The following is a 22,739-nucleotide window of genomic DNA, read 5'->3' as shown; positions in this document are numbered from 1 at the left end:
AAGTTCTAGAAGTTCTAGGGAACTGATGACCTCAGAAGTTAAGCCCCATAGTGCTCAGAGCCATTTGAACAATTTAAGCTACACGACGGAATTCATTCCACAGGTATCGAGAAAAATCATCCAAGCTAAATTTCCCAATGCACAAAAAGATCCGGAACTTACGACATTATAGTGAAAAATATGATTCACGGACCATGCGGGATATTTAACTCAAATTCACCGTCTAGGAGTGTAGGGAAATGTAAAAAAATTGTACCAAAATCGATACTTGGACGACACAACAAACCCAAGTTGATGAGTATCCTACAACCAGAAGACAATCAGCCAAAAACGGTAACTTCACAGCAACCACACGAATACGAGGCAGCGACGAACTAGCAGTAGATAATCAGCGGGTGGTACCATATAACACACTATTTTACAAATTGTTCCAAGCATACATGAATGTAGAAAACTGAAATTCAGTGAAATCCATCAAATATGTCAGAAGTATGTGAACCAAGGCAGTTACACGGCAGTATTTCAAATAGCCAAAGACAGCGAGAAACAAGAAGGAATCAATGACATCCTCGTCTACCTAATGGGAAGATACATCAATAGTAAGGAAGCAGCATGGCGGATATTCGGTTTTCCCATACACGACGCGAACCAACACTGCAACACCTAGCAGTACGTTTGGAAAATGGACATAGTGCCTACTTTGCAAAAGATGATGATGATGATGGTGTTTGGTTTGTGGGGCACTCAACTATGCGGTTATCAGCACCTGTACAAAACCACAACCTTTGCTCAGTCCAATCTCACCACATGCGTGTATGTTGGTGAAATCTTGAGGACAACACAAACACCCAGTCATCTTGAGTCAGGTGAAAAACCTTGACCCCGCCGGGAAACGAACCCTGGGCCCCTCCTCGGGAAGCGAGAACGCGACCGCGAGACCACGCGCTGCGATCTCTTCACAAAAGACACCACCAGAAATATTGCAAGCGAGCCACCTTAGAGCACAACATCAACTACTTTTTAACAACTGTGCCAAACGAATCCAGTCGCGAAAACAACACTATATGTCGACGCCCTACCTATTATACGTGGAACACAACAAGGAAAATATTTCAACCACGAAAACGAGGAATTCAGGAGCCATGAAAACTGGCGCAGCAGGCATACACCGTACATCCGAACAACGCCGAATGTTTCTGAAACCTGGTTGTTAGGTACTCAGAGACCGCACAGGGTAAGGTTACAATTGTGGATGGGACCATAAATAGTTACTGGAAGTAGAGGCCTGCATTATCTCCGATTTTTACCGACGAGTCCCGATCGCCAGCGCTCGGACAAGTGCGCCAAACCAGTAACCGGTGGAGTTGCGAGGTGCCGGGGCTAGCAGTGTATTTAAGACTAAATTCTTCTAGAATCTACATATGTAAATGATGCTCTAAGCCCCCCTATTCTAACTCCGACTTTTGCTGTTGCACATGGATTAAAAAGATACGCGAACTGACTGTAATCAACCCTGCAAGTGGAGTAGAAAAGAGTTTGGCACCTGCAATAATTTAATTTGATAAATAAGTTAAATAGAGGAAGGTTTCATTAACGTAGTGAGAAATGATATGGTTGCTCTACCGATTAACAGAATGAAAGTTCTGTCCAAAATAACAATATGATTTATTAAGACTAAACACAAAATAATAAACAAAAACACATGAAACATTTACAATACATCAAATTGGCTGAAATTGGATACTCAAACGCTGTGAAGGTGAAGTTGTCCCTAAACTAGATTGTGACGTTTATGACGAAGTGGTATGTGGAGCCAATTCCTTGCAACTCAAATCTTAAGAGAGACACACAGCTAACCCAACATTAATTGCAGCTACATTAGTGAGAACTCAGACAATAAACACCCAAGATAGAACAAAGTTAGAAAAGACGAACAGGCGTGCTCTGCTGAGCTCTGATTATCGCCTAGCAAAAATGCCTGCTTTGCCGGTGCTGCAGACGTACATTACCAAGCTGTCTTCTTAACTGCACGGACACGATCTGGCGTACTGGAGGCAATGGCTGGTTGCTTCGACGTCCCGTCGTAGTAATGATAATGTCGCGAGTATAGCCCGAAACAAATTGTCCTGGTCTGGTTGTCCCAGACTAAAGACTTCCTATCAATACAAATGCGCCTCTGAGGGCGACGAAGAAGGCTCGCCACACAATCACTGACGGTACAGTGATTGATTTTCACAAGCGAAGTCACGCAGTAACTCCGATACAGTCAACTTTAGCCAAAACTGCCCAAGACAGACAACATAGGCCGCTTGTACGCAGAACGCTCAATTGCTAACTGTACTCGGAAAGTTACGTTGAAGACGAAACTTCAGCAACTTCGTTAAACAGTTACAATCAAATAAAAGTATATTAGACAGCCAACGGAAGGCAGGCTGTCCAGAGCAGCGAGAGCTCAGTGCTGTAACCTACTCCGGTCGAAAGGCGAGAGCCGACTACCCACAAGAGCACCCGTACAAACCGAACACAGAACATTCCCGCCCCCACGACAGTGGCCATGGTTAACCATTCCAATCAGCAACTCGAAAACCGGCGGAAAATTCCACTCTATTGCCGGAGCACTACCGTTCCACCAATGGAGATTCTTGGCGCCAATTTCTGCGCCGATTTTGCTGCGTCACGGAGCTATGCCCTGAGCAAGCCAATCACAGTTACGATTTTGCAGAACGCGCGGGAATTTGCCCGCCACAACTGCCTGGGTACACAAGTCACTCCCACGCCTCGCTGGTAGCCCGCCAGAAAGTGTTTTCGCGAAGTTTCTGCGAAGTAACGGAACCTCTGGCCCAGCCGCTACTTCAGGCCCCTGCGAGCGTGTCTGCCGCTATTCTACAATGTCGGCGTCTGGAAAGCATTCACTCGACTCCCTCACACCCGTCGGCTTACCCTTTCAAGATCAGCAGTGCCCACCTGTCACCGAACCACCCGGGTGACGAGAGACGCTGCGTGGGAAGTACGCGTTTGAAGGAATAGCAACTTTTCACCGCATGCAATTAGAGAGGATAATCGTAGGATAGAAATATGGGAGGGGGCTCATGCCACCTCTCAGAGTCAGTGCCACCGAGCGGCGCTTCGTCATACTCCTTGGGATCAGAGGACACCACTTCACACTAACCACTCACTTATTTCTTTTACAAATGTCTTTTGTCGTTTACTACCAGTTCTACGACCTAAATAATACACTTGTATATGTTACATTTGATGTTTGTTCAAAATACACTCCTGGAAATGGAAAAAAGAACACATTGACACCGGTGTGTCAGACCCGCCATACTTGCTCCGGACACTGAGAGAGGGCTGTACAAGCAATGATCACACGCACGGCACAGCGGACACACCAGGAACCGCGGTGTTGGCCGTCGAATGGCGCTAGCTGCGCAGCATTTGTGCACCGCCGCCGTCAGTGTCAGCCAGTTTGCTGTGGCATACGGAGCTCCATCGCAGTCTTTAACACTGGTAGCATGCCGCGACAGTGTGGACGTGAACCGTATGTGCAGTTGACGGACTTTGAGGGAGGGCATATAGTGGGCATGCGGGAGGCCGGGTGGACGTACCGCCGAATTGCTCAACACGTGGGGCGTGAGGTCTCCACAGTACATCGATGTTGTCGCCAGTGGTTGGCGGAAGGTGCACGTGCCCGTCGACCTGGGACCGGACCGCAGCGACGCACGGATGCACGCCAAGACCGTAGGATCCTACGCAGTGCCGTAGGGGACCGCACCGCCACTTCCCAGCAAATTAGGGACACTGTTGCTCCTGGGGTATCGGTGAGGACCATTCGCAACCGTCTCCATGAAGCTGGGCTACGGTCTCGCCCCAACATCGTGCAGCCCGCCTCCAGTGGTGTCGCGACAGGCGTGAATGGAGGGACGAATGGAGACGTGTCGTCTTCAGCGATGAGAGTCGCTTCTGCCTTGGTGCCAATGATGGTCGTATGCGTGTTTGGCGCCGTGCAGGTGAGCGCCACAATCAGGACTGCATACGACCGAGGCACAAAGGGCCAACACCCTGCATCATGGTGTGGGGAGCGATCTCCTACACTGGCCGTACACCACTGGTGATCGTCGAGGGGACACTGAATAGTGCACGGTACATCCAAACCGTCATCGAACCCATCGTTCTACCATTCCTAGACCGGCAAGGGAACTTGCTGTTCCAACAGGACAATGCACGTCCGCATGTATCCCGTGCCACCCAACGTGCTCTACAAGGTGTAAGTCAACTACCCTGGCCAGCAAGATCTCCGGATCTGTCCCCCATTGAGCATGTTTGGGACTGGATGAAGCGTCGTCTCACGCGGTCTGCACGTCCAGCACGAACGCTGGTCCAACTGAGGCGCCAGGTGGAAATGGGATGGCAAGCCGTTCCACAGGACTACATCCAGCATCTCGACGGTCGTATCCATGGGAGAATAGCAGCCTGCATTGCTGTGAAAGGTGGATATACACTGTACTAGTGCCGACATTGTGCATGCTCTGTTGCCTGTGTCTATGTGCCTGTGGTTCTGCCAGTGTGATCATGTGATGTATCTGACCCCAGGAATGTGTCAATAAAGTTTCCCCTTCCTGGGACAATGAATTCACGGTGTTCTTATTTCAATTTCCACGAGTGTAGTTCAAATGGTTTTGGGCACTATGGGACTTAACATCTGAGGTCATCAGTCCCCTAGAACTTAGAACTACTTGAACCTAAGTAACCTAAGGACATCACATACATCCATGCCCGAGGCAGGACTCGAACTTGCGACCGTAGCAGTCGCGTGGTTCCAGACTGTAGCGCCTAGAACCGCTCGGCCACACCGGCCGGCAATTGTGTATTGAACAACAGGGGGGGGGGGACACTTTCAGTATTTAATGTGAAAATTTGTAAGTAAAAATGAATATTCAATAGATTAATAACTTGTATTTCACTGAGTTTCATTTCGGTATATTCACTGCGGTATACGGCACGCACGGCTAACAATCATATGGCGCTGCGGAGAGATTTTTTGAACACCCGTGCCACAGTACTAGTATCGACAAGCGCTGCTGCTGCCACTCGAGGAGCCAAGCCAGCAACTTTGTTATGCCAGTAAGTAAGGAAGAAACGAGATGCCACTCAATGTGACAAAATGCCAAGGAACAAACGGTATGAAGGCGACTCCACACGGCTCGGTTTCCGGATCTTGCTACAAGCGATACGAGGGCCAAAAATTTTCACCGATCTCAAGACTGTGAACGGTTATCTATGTTAGACGCACAGTGAAGCATGCCTACACTTAGGACTGCTGGAAAAAGACAACCACTGGAATCAACACTACAAGACGTCTCATTCACAGCCTCAGCTGAAGAAATCAGACACTTATTTGCCATAATTCTAACAACATGCAATTCATTGAATCCATAACAGCTATGGGACTCCTTCAAAGAGAGTATGAGTGATGGAATACTGCACCAAATCTGACAAGCTCATCCTAAACTAACCATCGAATTCAGCGACGACATCTTCAATGAAACACTCATTCGCCTAGAAGATAAACATTTAGCAGACCTTAGCACAACTTGCGATGCAAGCACCACAAACGGATGCTATCAGTGTGCTAAAATGAGCAATTGCAAACGAGAAAATCTACAACATCAATGACGTACCGGGTGATCAAAAAGTCAGTATAAATTTGAAAACTTAATAAACCACGGAAAAATGTAGATAGAGAGGTAAAAATTGACACACATGCTTGGAATGGCATCGGGTTTTATTAGAACAAAAAAAAAGAAAACAAAGTTCACAAAAGGTCCGACAGATGGCGCTGGACAGCAAAACGTCAGTGACTGCGCATGACAATCGTGTATAAAACGAGCTGTATTGAGAGAGAGAATCAGTCTTCAGCAAGGTCCTGGAATCTATCCTCACCCGCCGCATCCACCAGCATCTCCGCCAGCACCGCCTCCTCCCCGTTACCCAGTGTGGCTTTCGGCCGTCCTTCTCTTCCGACGATCTTCTCCTTCACCTCACTCATCTCCTTTCCGAACAGCTCAATTCCCGTCGCTCCGCCATCTTCCTCTCTCTTGACCTCGAACGCGCCTATGACCGCGTATGGCACTCCGGTCTCCTCTTCAAGCTCCAAACCTTCGCCCTTCCCATTAACTACGTTCGTCTGATCGGTTCCTTTCTCTCCCGCCGTCCTTCCTATGTCACCATCCATAACTCCGATTCCTACACCTTTTTCCCCTCCGCCGGTGTGCCCCAAGGCTCCGTCCTCTCCCCCCTTCTGTACTTGTTGTACACGGCGGACATGCCACCGCCGCCACCCCCCGTCCACCTTCTCCAGTTTGCCGATGACACCGCCTTCCTTGCCCTTGCCCCCACCCTGCAACGCTCCCAACACCTTCTCCAATCCCATCTTGACCGGTTCACCGCTTGGTGCAACCAGTGGTTGCTCACGGTCAATCCTTCCAAAACCCAGGCGATCATCGTAGGCAAAACCACCCCTTCCTTCCGCCTCCTTGATTTCTATCTCACCGTTTATGGCCGTCCCATCGCTCTCACCCCCACCCTTAAGTACCTTGGCGTCACCCTCGACCGTCGCCTCTCCTGGACTCCCCATCTCCAGACAATCCAAGCCAAGGCACGTTCCCGACTCCGTCTCCTCAAGCTCCTTTCCGGCCGTACGTGGGGTCTGGACCCCTCCACCATCCTACACACTTATAAGTCCCTCATCCGCCCTCTCCTCTGTTACGCCCATCCCGCCTGGATCTCCGCCCCCCCTTCCTTTTATAAATCCCTCCAAATCCTTGAACGCCATGCTCTCCGCCTTGCCTATCGCATCCGTCTCCCCTCCCCCACGCGGATCCTGTATGATCTTATCCCCTTCCCTCACCTCCTCCTCTTCCTCGAAAGGATACGAATCCTCTACACCTCCCGCAAACTCGATCCTCCCCACCCGCTCGTCTCCCCGATCCTCTCCCACCCCCGCCCGCTGCCGCGCCTGTACTCTCATGTCCCACCCGGTCTCCATCTCTCCACCCTCCTTACCCTCTCCCAAGGTGGCTTCCGCCAGCTCCCCCTCCCTGATGATGCCCTCCTCCCCTCCATCTACCCCTCCTACCAACTTTGATCCTCCCGCCCTCCTCCCGTGCTTGCTCCTCCGGGCACCCTCCCTCCCTTCTCTCCCTTTTTCCCTCCCTCCTCCTTTTCTCTCCCCTTCTCCCCCGGGCCCCCCCTCCCCTGTCCCTCTCCCTCTTTCCCCCGTCTCCCCCGCCGTTGGCATCCCTTTCTCCCCTCTCCCCCCACCTCCCCCCTGTTCCACTCTTGGCAGGTCCCCGGACTCGCACACGCTACGTGGACTTTCGCGCGCCGGAGATCACCGCCATCAGTGTCTAGTGTGTGCCGTCGTGTTCCGTGTTCAGTGTTTCCCGTCACGCTCCGTTGTTCACCAGTGCCATCGTCTTCTTCAGTGTCTGTGCGTCGTCTCAACAGTTTGCAGTGTGGTTTATCGTCAAGTGTGAACGGCTCCGTGTTTGTCTCTCTGTGTCTCCTATTTTATCGCCCACCATTTTGTGACTTTTCTGTTTTCCTCCTGTTTTTTTGTGCTTATGTCTCATTTGGCTGAAGAGCAGCGTAGTGTGCTGCTGCCAGCCTGCTTATTGTATAGGCATTAAAATGACAATAAAGTAAAAAAAAAAAAGAGAGAGAATCAGATGGGCCAGCAGTCGCAGCATGCTGACGTTACCTGAAAAGGCGCTTTTAGTGAAGCTGTATTATCAGAATGGGGAATGTGCTAGTTCAGCGTTACGATCCTATCGCCATACGAAGGGGATTCGAACGCGTAATGGTCCGTTGACAAATGCTGCTGTGGCGAGAATGATTTCGAAGTTCGAAGCCACGGGTTGTTTAGACGATAGACCCCGTTGTGGCCGACCGAGCACAAGGCGTAATGCTGCTGAGACAGTTCAGGAAGAAATGGAGACTGTAGCGGGTTCGTCTATGCACGGGGAAGTCAGCGCTCGTGCAGTCGCACGTCGCACCGGCATTCCGTACACTACTGTATGGTTGGCACTGACGCGTACCCTCCGATGCTATCCGTACAAAATCCATCAGCATGATGAACTGTTACCTGGCAATTTAGTGAAGAGGAGGGTAATTGCGGCGTGGGCGTTTCAAAAGATGGCGAAAGATGACCATTAGTTGAGTAACATATTGTGGACCGACAAAGCTCATTTCATGCTCCGAGGGTCTGTCAACGCCCACAACTGCAAAATTTGGGCTACCGAAAATCCTAGAACTGTCGTGGAAACTCCACTGCACGACGAGAATGTCACAGTATTGGATGGATTTACCACATCTACCGTTATCGGACCTTTGTTCTTCGAGGAAATGCGTGATTCTGGTTTCGTAACTGCTACCGTGACGGGTGAGAGGTACGCCGATATGTTACAGCCTGGCTGATAAACACCTGCTGGAACGTACTATGTTTATGCAATATGGCGCTCCACCCCATATTACTAGACGCGTGAAAGATCTCTTGCGCGCGTCGTTTGGTGATGATCGTGTGCTCAGCCGCCACTTCCGTCATGCTTGGTCTCCCAGGTCCCTAGACCTCAGTCCGTGCGATTATTGGCTTTGGGGTTACCTGAAGTCGCAAGTGTATCGTGATCGACCGACGTCTCTAAGGATGCTAAAAGACAATATCCGACGCCAATGCCTCACCATATTTCCGGACATGCTTTACAGTGCTGTTCACAACATTATTCCTCGACTACAGCTAGGGGAATGATGGTGGACGTATTGAGCATTTCCTGTAAAGAACATCATCTTTGCTTTGTCTTACTTTGTTATGCTAATTATTGCTACTCTGATCAGATAAAGCGCCATCTGTCGGACATTTTGTGAACTTTTTTTTTGTTCTAATGTCATTCCAAGCATGTGTGTCAATTTGTACCTCTCTGTCTACATTATTCTGTGATTTATTCAGTTTTCAAATTTATACTAACTTTTTGATCACCCGGCACTTCAACATACGTCGGTCACTCCATAAGAAATGCACACTATTGTTTTTTTAAATCCATCTTTAATTCTACATGTTTGAAAGTTTTACAGTGTGTAGATACATCCTTTAGGAACAATACTTTAATTTCTCCATATAATTTCCATCCCTCTCAACTGCATTACGCCATCTTGGAACCAGCGCCTGTATACCCGCACGGTAAAATTCTGGACCAACCTGTTGGAGCCACTGTTTGGCAGCGTGCACAAGGGAGTCACCATCTTTCAAACCATGCTCTACGAAGACAGTCTTTCAGTTTCCCAGAGAGATGATAGCCACGTGGAGCCAGGTCAGCATTGTAAGGCGGGTGTTTCAGTGGTGTCCATCCGAGTGTTGTGATCGCTTCCACGGTTTTTTGACCGACATGTGGCCGTGCATTGTCGTGCGACTGCAAAACATCCTGCTTTTGCCGATGTGGTCGAACACGACTCAGTCGAGCTTGAAGTTTCTTCAGTGTCGTCACATATGAATCAGATTTTATGGTGGTTCATTTGGCACGATGTCCACAAGCAAGAGTCCTTCGGAATCGAAAAACACCGTAGCCATAACTGTTCCAGCAGAAGGTGTGGTTTTCAATTTTTTTCCCTTGGGTGAATTTGCATGATGCCACTCCATTGATTGCGTCTTCGTCTCCGGTGAAAAATTATAGAGCCATGTTTCATCACGTGTCACAATTCTTCCAAGAAATTCATCACCGCCCAAAGTTCGCTGCATACCGTTTTTCTTGTTTCTTTGTGAGCCACTGTCAACATCCAGGGAAACCACCCGGCACAAACCTTTTTCAACGCCAACACTTTCAGTATTCTGCAAAACTTCCTTCCCCTATCCCACCTGTAGCGTCACAATTCGTTCACTGTGACACGTCTGTCAGCAGTCACCGATTCGTTAACTCTCTGCATATTGTCTGGAGTTTGTGCTGTACGGGGCCTGCCGCTGCGAGGACAGTCCTCAATATTGCCGTGCCCGCTTTCATCACGTAAATGGAAATGGAAATGTCGTGTGGCTAGGGCCTCCCGTCGGGTAGACCGTTCGCCTGGTGCAGGTCTTTCAATTTGACGCCACTTCGGCGACCTGCGCGTCGATGGGGATGAAATGATGATGATTAGGACAACACAACACCCAGTCCCTGAGCGGAGAAAATTTCCGACCCAGCCGGGAATCGAACCCGGGCCCTTAGGATTGACAGTCTGTCACGCTGACCACTCAGCTACCGGGGCGGACTTCATCACGTAACCTGCTGCGCACCGACTAACTGTACTGCGATCGACAGCAGAATCTCCGTACACCGTTTTCAACCTCTTGTGGATGTTTCCCACTGTCTCGTTTTCACAGCACAGGAATTCTATGACAGCACGCAGCTCCTGACGAACGTCAAGTGTAGCAGCCATCTTGAAGACATGCTGTGACGGCGCCACTCACGGGAACAGGTCGAACTAGTCTTGAAAACAAGCAGGATGGATGCATCTACACACTGTAAAACTTTCATACATGCAGAATTAAAACTATATTTTTACGAAAATAGTGTGCATTTCTTTTGGAGTGACCCTCGTATTGTTCATAACAAACCACTCCTCAATGGCAATCCATACGAAATTTAGAGCTTTATCATGGACCGGACTGATAAGAAAGCTGGCGGAATTTTTTCCTTATGCGCACAAGGAGGCACCGGTAAAGGTTTCTACCAAATCCGTTGCTGGCGGAAATACGTGCTAAGCAACACATTGGTCTTGCACTGGTGCGATGCAGCATTGCAGTTTCACTTACGGAAGGAGGACGAACTGTCCATCCCGCACTACAACTACCACTCCATATATCCGAAGAACGATTCCCGCTATGTAAAATGCCAAGAGCATCCGGATGCAGCGAACTTCTACAGGAAGATAAAATTATTTTCCGTGACGAATAAAAAAAATCACTTGAAGACATGGACTGAACGTCCAGATAAAACTTTATAATACAGTGATTAAACCTGAAGTGCTGTACGCGTACGAAACCTTGGTACTTAATGGAAAAGGTGATCTGGAGAACATCTTGAAGGAGGAATGAGGAAAGAAAGATCATGAGGAAAATACTGGGACCAGATAAAACAGAAGAGGTGTATAGACTCGAATCGTGAAAAACAAGAGAAGAACTGTCCAACCTTGCCGCAGATATTAGGAAACGAAGGCTGAAATTCTGTGGACACATTCATAGACTCTCATCTTCAAGGCTAACTAACAATATTTTGACATACAATGCAAAACTGAAGAACACTCAATGGATAGAAGAAGTCTAATATGACTTGGAAAAGTCACAGATAGGAACGTCGGACTTACTAGACAGGAAACGTTACCGTCAGAACATAAATAGATGGGTAGTAAAGCCAGAAAATGAAGTCACTAAAAGATCAGGGACCAAGTAGTCAGAAGACAGGAAGAAATCACATAGCGAAAGAAAGAAAGCTATATGGGCTGTTAAGAAAGGCGAATCATTAATGTAATGCGTGAACCCAGAGGGTCCATACGCACAAAATAATAATAATGATTAGTTACTGCAATTAAGTACGTCTTTTTTACTATATTACTTCTACGACTAGCACCCTGTGTATAACGCATGTGTCCCGAATTAAAAAGTTTTATGAGACCCCGTGTACAGTTATTATTTGCTCTTGATGACCTGTGGGGATTCAGAATGTGAGTGAAATTTATTATCACGATAATCCGAATTACAGTGGCGTATTGTGTGCTGCAGTTCTTAAACTAAGTATCTTTTCTGTTTTTTAATGTAAATGGATGGCGGTTAGACCTATTTAGATAGTAAATACATTAATATCCTGCGATATGAGTCTATCTACATCTACATCTACATACATACTCCGCAATCCACCATACGGTGCGTGGCGGAGTGTACCTCGTACCACAACTAGCATCATTTCTCCCTGTTACACTCCAAAACAGAACGAGGGAAAAATGACTGCCTATTGGCCCTAATCTCTCTTATCTTATCTTCTACGTCTACACTTACATCTACATTTATACTCCGCAAGCCACCCAACGGTGTGTGGTGGAGGGCACTTTACGTGCCACTGTCATTACCTTCCTTTCCTGTTCCAGTCGCGTATGATTCGCGGGAAGAACGACTGTCTGAAAGCCTCCGTGCGCGCTCGAATCTCTCTAATTTTACATTCGTGATCTCCTCGGGAGGTATAAGTAGGGGGAAGCTATATATTCGATACCTCATCCAGAAACGCACCCTCTCGAAACCTGGCGAGCAAGCTACACCACGATGCAGAGCGCCTCTCTTGCAGTGTCTGCCACTTGAGTTTATTAAACAACTCCGTAACGCTATCACGGTTACCAAATAACCCTGTGACGAAACGCGCCACTCTTCTTTGGATCTTCTCTATCTCCTCCGTCAACCCGATCTGGTACGGATCCCACACTGATGAGCAATACTCGAGCAAAAAACATGTTCTAAAATTCTACAACAGATCGACGTCAGAGATATAGGTCTATAGTTTTGCGCATCTGCTCGACGACCCTTCTTGAAGACTGGGACTACCTGTGCTCTTTTCCAATCATTTGGAACCTTCCGTTCCTCTAGAGACTTGCGGTACACGACTGTTAGAAGGGGGGCAAGTTCTTTGGCGTACTCTGTGTAGAATCGAATTGGTATCCCGTCAGGTCCAGTGGACTTTCCTCTGTTGAGTGATTCCAGTTGCTTTCCTATTCCCTGGACACTTATTTCGATGTCAGCCATTTTTTCGTTTGTGCGAGGATTTAGAGAAGGAACTGCAGTGCGGTCTTCCTTTGTGAAACAGCTTTGGAAAAAGGTGTTTAGCATTCCAGCTTTGCACGTGTCATCCTCTGTTTCAATGCCATCATCATCCCGGAGTGTCTGGATATGCTGTTTCGAGCCACTTACTGATTTAAGGTAAGACCAGAACTTCCTAGGATTTTCTGTCAAGTCGGTACATAGAATTTTACTTTCGAATTCACTGAACGCTTCACGCATAGCCCTCCTTACGCACAGGCAAAAGTTAGTAGAGATTCGTGCTGCTGTAAAAAGAGCGATGCGCGAAGCATTCAACCACTACCACCGTCATACCTTAGCAAAAGATCTTGCTGAAAACCCAAGGAAATTCTGGTCTTACGTAAAATCGGTAAGCGGGTCGAAGGCTTCCATCCAGTCACTCACTGATTAGTCTGGCCTGGCAACGGAAGACGGCAAAACGAAAGCTCAAATTTTGAATTTAGCATTTGACAAATCTTTCACCCAGGAGGATCGTACAAACATACCGCCGTTCAAGTCTCGTACAGATTCCCGTATGGAGGACATAGTGATAGACATCCCTGGGGTTGTGAAACAGCTGAATGGGTTGGAAATAAATAAATCGCCAGGTCCTGATGGGATTCCAATTCGATTTTACAGAGAGTACTCTACTGCATTGGCTCCTTACTTTGCTTGCATTTATCGCGAATCTCTTGCCCAACGCAAAGTCCCGAGCGACTGGAAAAAAGCGCAGGCGACGCCTGTATATAAGAAGGGTAGAAGGACGGATCCTCAAAATTACAGACCAATATCCTTAACATCGCTTTGTTGCAGGATTCTCGAACATATTCTCAGTTCGAATATAATGAATTTCCTTGAGACAGAGAAGTTGCTGTCCATGCATCAGCACGGCTTTAGAAAGCATCGCTCCTGCGAAACGCAACTCGCCCTTTTTTCACATGATATCTTGCGAACCGTGGATGAAGGGTATCAGACGGATGCCATATTCCTTGATTTCCGAAAAGCGTTTGGCTCAGTGCCCCACTGCAGACTCCTAAGGTACGAGCATATGAGATTGATTCCCAAGTAAGTGAGTGGCTCGAAGACTTCTTAATAGAACCAAATACGTTGTCCTCGATGGTGAGTGTTCATCGGAGGTGAGGGTATCCTCTGGAGTGCCCCAGGGAAGTGTGGTAGGTCCGCTGTTGTTTTCTATCTACATAAATTATCTTTTGGATAGGGTGGATAGCAATGTGTGACTGTTTGCTGATGATGGTGTGGTGTACGGGAAGTTGTCGTCGTTGAGTGACTGTAGGAGGATACAAGATGACTTGGACAGGATTTGTGATTGGTGTAAAGAATGGCAGCTAACTCTAAATATAGATAAATGTAAATTAATGCAGATGAATAGGAAAAAGAATCCCGTAATGTTTGAATACTCCATTAGTAGTGTAGCGCTTGACACAGTCACGTCCATTAAATATTTGGGCGTAACAATGCAGAGCGATATGAAGTGGGACAAGCATATAATGGCAGTTGTGGGGAAGGCGGATAGTCGTCTTCGGTTCATTGGTAGAATTTTGGGAAGATGTGGTTCATCTGTAAAGGAGACCGCTTGTAAATCACTAATACGACCTATTCTTGAGTACTGCACGAGCGTTTGGGATCTCTATCAGGTCGGATTGAGGGAGGACATGGAAGCAATTCAGAGGCGGGCTGCTAGATTTGTTACTGGTAGGTTTGATCATCACGCGAGTGTTAAGGAAATGTTTCAGGAACTCGGGTGGGAGTCTCTAGAGGAAAGGAGGCGTTCTTTTCGTGAATCGCTACTGAGGAAGTTTAGAGAACCAGCATTTGAGGCTGACTGCAGTACAATTTTACTGCCACCAACTTATATTTCGCGGAAAGACCACCTTTTTCCAAAGCTGTTTCACAGAGGAAGACCGCACTGCAGTTCCTTCTCTAAATCCTCGCACAAACGAAAAAATGGCTGACATCGAAATAAGTGTCCAAGGAATAGAAAAGCAACTGGAATCACTCAACAGAGGAAAGTCCACTTCACCTGACGGGATACCAATTCGATTCTACACAGAGTACGCCAAAGAACTTGCCCCCCTTCTAACAGTCGTGTACCGCAAGTCTCTAGAGGAACGGAAGGTTCCAAATGATTGGAAAAGAGCACAGGTAGTCCCAGTCTTCAAGAAGGGTCGTCGAGCAGATGCGCAAAACTATAGACCTATATCTCTGACGTCGATCTGTTGTAGAATTTTAGAACATGTTTTTTGCTCGAGTATCATGTCGTTTTTGGAAACCCAGAATCTACTATGTAGGAATCAACATGGATTCCGGAAACAGCGATCGTGTGAGACCCAACTCGCTTTATTTGTTCATGAGACCCAGAAAATATTAGATACAGGCTCCCAGGTAGATGCTATTTTTCTTGGCTTCCGGAAGGCGTTCGATACAGTTCCGCACTGTCGCCTGATAACAAAGTAAGAGCCTACGGAATATCAGACCAGCTGTGTGGCTGGATTGAAGAGTTTTTAGCAAACAGAACACACCATGTTGTTGCCAATGGAGAGACGTCTAAGTTAAAGTAACATCTGGCGTGCCACAGGGGAGTGTTATGGGACCATTGCTTTTCACAATATATATAAATTACCTAGTAGATAGTGTCGGAAGTACCATGCGGCTTTTCGCGGATGATGCTGTAGTATACAGAGAAGTTGCAGCATTAGAAAATTGTAGCGAAATGCAGGAAGATCTGCAGCGGATAGGCACTTGGTGCATGGAGTGGCAACTGACCCTTAACATAGACAAATGTAATGTATTGCGAATACATAGAACGAAGAAGCCTTTATTGTATGAGTATATGATAGCGGAACAAACACTGGTAGCAGTAACTTCCGTAAAATATCTGGGAGTATGCGTGCGGAACGATTTGAAGTGGAATGATCATATAAAATTAATTGTTGGTAAGGCGGGTACCAGGTTGAGATTCATTGGGAGAGTCCTTATAAAATGTAGTCCATCAACAAAGGAGGTGGCTTACAAAACACTCGTTCGACCTATACTTGAGTATAGGTACCAGATCGGGTTGACGGATGAGATAGAGAAGATCCAAAGAAGAGGGGCGCGTTCCGTCACAGGGTTATATGGTAACCGTGATAGCGTTACGGAGATGTTTAACAAACTGGCAGACTCTGCAAGAGAGGCGCTCTGCATCGCGGTGTAGCTTGCTCGCCAGATTTCGAGAGGGTGCGTTTCTGGATGAGGTATCGAATATATTGCTTCCCCCTACTATACCTCCCGAGGAGATCACGAATGTAAAATTAGAGAGATTCGAGCGCGCACGGAGGCTTGCAGACAGTCGTTCTTCCCGCGAACCATACGCGACTGGAACAGGAAAGGGAGGTAACGACAGTGGCACGTAAAGTGCCCTCCGCCACACAGCGTTGGGTGGCTTGCGGAGAATAAATGTAGATGTAGATGCTCATTCTCCCGATCTTTCTTGTATCGCGAGTGCAACTGCCTTTGCTTCCTGAGCATTCTCCGAATTGCGCTGTTAAACCACGGTGGGTCTTTTCCGCCCGTAACCCACTTTTTCGGCACATACTTCTCCAATGCGTGATTTACAATGTGCTTCAAATTTGCCCATAATTCTTCCACGTCCATCGTACCGGAAGTACATGAAGTCGATTCATTTACTAAGTGGGCTGCTAACAACTGCTTATCTGCTCTTTCTAGTAAGAATACTCTCCTAGCCTTCTTGACCGACTTTTTAACTTTCGTAACCATAGTCGTAATGACAACATCATGATCACTAATCCCTGTCTCAATACTGACATCGTCGATGAGGCCTGGTCTGTTCGTGGCTACCAGATCTAAAATATTTCCATTCGATCGACGTGATTATGATATATCACGCGCAGCGAGGCATGGAACATCTAAATAATTCAGTAAATAACTAACTGCAGAGGCAAGAATCTTTTGTGAGCCGGAAGACGCAACATAGCGAAAGAGATACATCGTCCCCCACATCTTGATATTTGCGATACATTAGCGATAGCATCAGCTGATACGCTGCGTTCCAAGTAATCGAGAGACTGAAAAGCAAGCGGGGAAATGACGCAGCAGTAGTGCCAACCTCTGCTCGTGGTGCCTGTGGTTAAAAATCACTTCGTCTGATCAGCTGTATTCAAGGACAATCCTTTTACAATGCTTGCAACGTCAGTGCCGCTATTTGTGTCTTAGACAATTGTCCCGCACAATATTAGCACTCACTCGAACGCCAGAAAAGCTGCAACGAGAAGACAATCTTAATACAAAGTATGTTGGATACGCAGCGTAGTGGCAAGCGTGAGACAAGTGGAATCGCGCCATTCTTTGCACGCGCCGACATGAGATATCCTGACGAATCATTAGGGCATACCAGATAGTGCAGAAGTCCACTATATAAGCCGCTGCTGTAGTGTATTGCCGTAACGTATTGCGTTGTACACGTATGGCTGTACTTGCACGTACAAGAGGACAACAAAGCTACTTCTAGTGAAAGTAAGTTGGTACTTCGTAGCACATCACACTAATAATAGATTCGGTAGGTCCTGCGTTCTGTATTTTTCTTGCTGAAATGCTGAAAACGTATGTTCCTTAAATATGTTTGGTAATGTAACTGTAAGTGTAGCGCAGGCCGGAGTGGCCGAGCGGCTCTAGGCGCTACAGTCTGGAACCGCGCGACCGCTACGGTCGCAGGTTCGAATCCTGCCTCTAGCCTGGATGTGTGTGATATCCTTAGGTTAGTTGGGTTTAAGTAGTCCTAAGTTCGAGGGGACTAATGACTTCAGCAGTTAAGTCCCATTTTTTGTTAGTTGAATGTTCCTAATTCCTACAATAATGTATTAATCTGACGATAATTGGTTTCGAAACTTTACCTTTCACAATCACTATTAACTTATTATTCTTTCCTCTACATCTACCTTTGCATATACGTGACTACTTTTTTTAAATTAAGTGTTCTTGGAGGCGACTGCCGACAGCAGTTCAGCTTTTTACGGAATACTTGACACATCTGTTGTGTGCTCTTTATTGTCACTACAGTCATCTGCTCTTACTTGCCAATTCACATTATTTTACATTTTTACACTATTGGCCTTGATATGTTACCTGTCTTTTCGCTTCACTGTACTCTTATACATGTTGTTGTGGTCTTCAGTCCTGAGACTGGTTAGATGCAGCTCTCCATGCTACCCTATCCTGTGCAAGCTTCTTCATCTCCCAGTACTTACTGTAACCTACATCCTTCTGAATCTGCTTAGTGTATTTATCTCTTGGTCTCCCTCTACTATATATACCCTCCACGCTGCCCGCCAATGCTAAATTTGTGATCTCTTTGCCTCAGAACACGTCCTACTAACCGGTCCCTTCTTCTTGTCAAGTTGTACCACAAAATCCTCTTCTCCCCAATTCTATTCCATACCTCCTCATGAGTTATGTGATCTACCCGTCTAATCTTCAGCATTCTTCTGTAGCACCACATTTCGAAAGCTTCTATTCTCTTCTTGTCCAAACTATTTATCGTCCATGTTTCATATCCATACATGGCTAAACTCCATACAAATACTTTCAGAAACTTCCTGACACTTAAATCAATACTCTTCTTCAGATACGCTTTCCTTTCCATTGCCAGTCTACATTTTATATCTTCTCTACTTCGACCGTCATCAGTTATTTTGCTCCCCAAACAGCAAAACTCCTTTACTACTTTAAGTGTCTCATTTCCTAATCTAATTCCCTCAGCATGACCCGACTTAATTCGACTACATTCCATTATCCTCGTTTTGCTTTTGTTGATGTTCATCTTATATCCTCCTTTCAAGACACTGTACATTCCGTTCAACAGCTCTTCCAAGTCCTTTGCTGTCTCCGACAGAAATACAATGTCATCGGCGGACTTCACAGTTTTTATTTCTTCTCCGTGGATTTTAATACCAACTCCGAATTTTTCTTTTGTTTCTTTTACTGCTTGCTCAATCTCCAGATTGAATAACATCGGGGAAAGGCTACAACCCTGTCTCACTCCCTTCCCAACCACTGCTTCCCTTTCATGCCCCTCGACTCTTATAACTGCCATTTTCTTTCTGTACAAATTGTAAATACCCTTCGCTCCCTGTATTTTACCCCTGCCGCCTTTAGAATTTGATACAGAGTATTCCAGTCAACATTGTCAAAAGCTTTGTCTAAGTCTACAAATGCTAAAAACGTGGGTTTGCCTTTCCTTAATCTTTCTTCTAAGATAAGTCGTAAGGTCAGTATTGCCTCACGTGTTCCAACAAGTGTCGTGTAATTATATAGACGGGTCTAGTGCTGCACCTGGACGCTACTGTATCTAGGAACACAAGATGTGTCGTGGTCGGTGCTACAATCTAGAGGCTAGTTTTAAAATCATATGAAGGAACGCGCTGTACAAACCTCCACAAGTAGTTTCCGGCTTTTTCTACTGTAGCTCGTGTTTCGTACAGCGTTAGTTAATAATACAAGTTCTACTTATTTTAGTGGTGTGTAATACACTGACGGAATAAAATCGTAACACCAATAAATAATTAATGCAGAGCAATGAAACTTCGCGAATACATTTCTCTAAATAACATATTTAAGCTGAAATGGTTGAAATGGCTCTGAGCACTATGGGACTTAACATCTGAGGTCGTCAGTCCCCTAGACTTAGAACTACTTAAACATAGCTTAACCTAAGCACATCACACACATCCATGTGCGAGGCAGGATTCGAACCTGTGCCGTAGCAGCCGTGTGGTTCCGGATTGAAGCGCCTAGAACCGCTCGGCTAACCCGGTGACCCCCTTTGCACCCTTTATCTTTCTGAATGAGGAACTAATCGTGAGGTAACAGATCTACACTTTCCTGTTCTATTTTTCTGTATATTATTCTTTTCAGAAATTTGGATGCGTGGGCTCATAGTATGATAATTTTAGTACCCGTCCGCTTTTCCTATCTTCGGAACTGTGTGGCTCATATATTTCCGAAAGTCTGACGTTATGTCTCCACACACACACATGTTATATCAGCCAACTAAAAAAGTCGTTTGAATGCATCGTTATCTAACGACTTTAGGAATTCCGATTACATCTTACCTATGCCCTTGTCTCATTTGGTCACAAGCCACCGAAAGTTCTTTTACACTCTGAATCTATCACTGGACCTCCTATGTCTTCCATATGGACTCGTACGTGTTGTTTATCACTCACTGCACAGACACGTCTGTAAGGCGACGAAAAACACTTATTTTTAAATACAGTTAGGAGTCAAAAGCTTTTCTGGACTCAGAAATTAGACCGTAAACACTGCTTTTGTCAGTTGCTGTTTGCTACAAACTGAACGTAATCTGCAAAAAAATTGCGATTATTGAAGTCTGGTGCTATAAGCTATGTGGTTTCGTTCCATCCAAGCTTACCGGAAGCCCTTTCATCTCAGAGTCTCTTCGTGACCGATATTACTGCGCAGAATGTTAGTCACATATTCTTCCAACAGTACTCGAAAAATAAGTATGCTACCGTTTTTTGCAATCCTTTCTTCCTAGCATGGTGAGCAATGTATATCAATTGTTCTGGGACTGAAGGTCACTCACACTGCAGTTGCATCATTTATGTTGAAACAATCCAGGCGCTTCACCGTACTTTTGTGAGGTTTCTTTGGCTTTGTTGATTTCTTTTATTGTTACCACTTATTCTCAGGATTACAGAACACGCCGACTGATTCTGGCACTGTACAAAGCGCAAACAAAAGGACAAATACTGAAATCTGCTTTAAAATAATGCTTTACAAACGAAAATCCGGGAATGTTGCTCCAGTTTCGTTCGCGCGCTGCTGTGAAGCTCAGTCGTATTGAGAAACTACTGAACTTGCTGAAATTAAGCACAGCTCCAGGGCCCAATGGCCCACGTATTGTATTGTATACTCTGTGTAGTGTTGGCAGAAGAGCCAACTCCGTGTTACGAATGGAGGCCGAAATGCACGCGTTTTAGCTCAAGCAGGCTGGCGTGAGGAGGGAAGAACTATACTGACGTGAGGTGTGGAACATGACAAGGAATGAGAATTCAGAAAGTGGACGTAATTAGTTTGATACTTAACTTTAATCCATTAATGATGAACGTCGCTCTTGACGGTACATGGTTCAGAATATCAATCTCAATAGTAACTGAATATGGCGCCTTGCTAGGTCGTAGCAAATGACGTATATGAAGGCTATGCTAAACTGTCGTCTCTGCAAATGAGAGGGTATGTAGCCAGGGAACCATCGCTAGCAAAGTCGGCTGTACAACTGGGGCGAGTGCTAGGGAGTCTCTCTAGACTAGACCTGCCGTGTGGCGGCGCTCGGTCTGCAATCACTGATAGTGGCGACACGCGGGTCCGACGTATACTAACGGACCGCGGCCGATTTAAAGGCTACCACCTAGCAAGTGTGGTGTCTGGCGGTGACACCACACTGTGCTCATCATAGCAATAAACCTGATGTAAACATTATGCCATGTATTCTTCCGCGTTTGCTTGAATATCATTGGATTTCGTTTCGCAGGAAGCGGAAGGCCAACTGTGATAAGTACAGTCAAGTACTATCATAAGGATACGTTTTATGCTGTCTTAGACGCACATAGACAACAGCTTTACCGACGTATCAAACTTGGGACATCACTGGTCAGCCAGCGGTCCAACTAGCCTGCAATGATGTGAGCAGCTGCAGTTCAGACGTAAAAAGAGACGAGCAGAGGGACAATATACAGTACCTTCGAATGTCATTTCATTTTTAAAGAGAATGAAGTAATATTCGCAAAACTCCACTACAACTGCGCGCTTCTTAGGTGACCAGACGGAAAGCATAAAATGCTCTCGTCCTCACCTAACACAGTATTCCAATCACATGCCGGCCGGAGTGGCCGATCGGTTCTAGGCGCTTCAGTTTGGAACTGAGCGACCGCTACTGTCGCAGGTTCGAATCCTGCCTCGGGCATGGATGTGTGTGATGTCTTTAGGTTAGTTAGGTTTATGTAGTTCTAAGTTCTAGGGGACTAATGACCTCCGATGTTAAGCCCCATTGAGCTCAGAGCCATTTGAACCATTTTGAACCAACTACATAACAAGAGTCATGAAAACAGGGTAATCTCTCTGATCGGGCTATGTGTGATGATCGTAATACAGGAATTTCATCGTATGGTTGAATACTGGAAACACTGAAGGTGTTAATTGCAGTCAGTCATCTGATAATCTCTTAACTTCTTCCTTACCAGAACCCGAGAAAAACATTTCAGTTCTGGAACTGTCATCTGCTACGTTCACCAGTTGATCAACAACAGAATCCATTTTCTCCTCTTCTTCTCTGACGTTCCGTTGTACATCATGCCAGAGACACGTGGAAAAGCTACGTCCGTTAGTTCCAATACGTCTGGCAGGTTAACAGTCTTGTAAATTCTCGCTACAGATCCCGTAACTTGGCTGCAGATCCGCTCTGTTTGGTTCATATTGTAATGGCACAGTCGTAAACGCAAAAATGCAGCATTTGTATGGTGTGCTCGATGCTGTCAAAATGATTGTTCTTCCTGTTTCTACGACACTTACCAGTCTGGTTCGTGCGAGACTCCATCTGTGGTATAAGTCAATGGACATAGTCCAAAAAGAGTATTTACTTTTCGTTTCTGGCCTAAAGAATTAATTTGTTGTGTTTTCTTAATGTAAGAGAACTTTACCAACAATCGTTCATAAAATATCGATAATTAAGAATTTATTATTGAACTACACTACTGGCCATTAAAATTTCTACACCAAGAAAAAATACAGATGATAAACGGGTATTCATTGAACAAATATATTATACTGAAACTGACATTTTCACACAATTTGGGTA

Source organism: Schistocerca cancellata, chromosome 12 (genome assembly GCF_023864275.1).
Source record: "Schistocerca cancellata isolate TAMUIC-IGC-003103 chromosome 12, iqSchCanc2.1, whole genome shotgun sequence".
NCBI classification, from domain to species: Eukaryota; Metazoa; Arthropoda; class Insecta; order Orthoptera; family Acrididae; genus Schistocerca; species Schistocerca cancellata.
The sequence above is the reverse complement of the archived record's forward strand: the minus strand, read 5'-3'. Positions refer to the sequence as shown.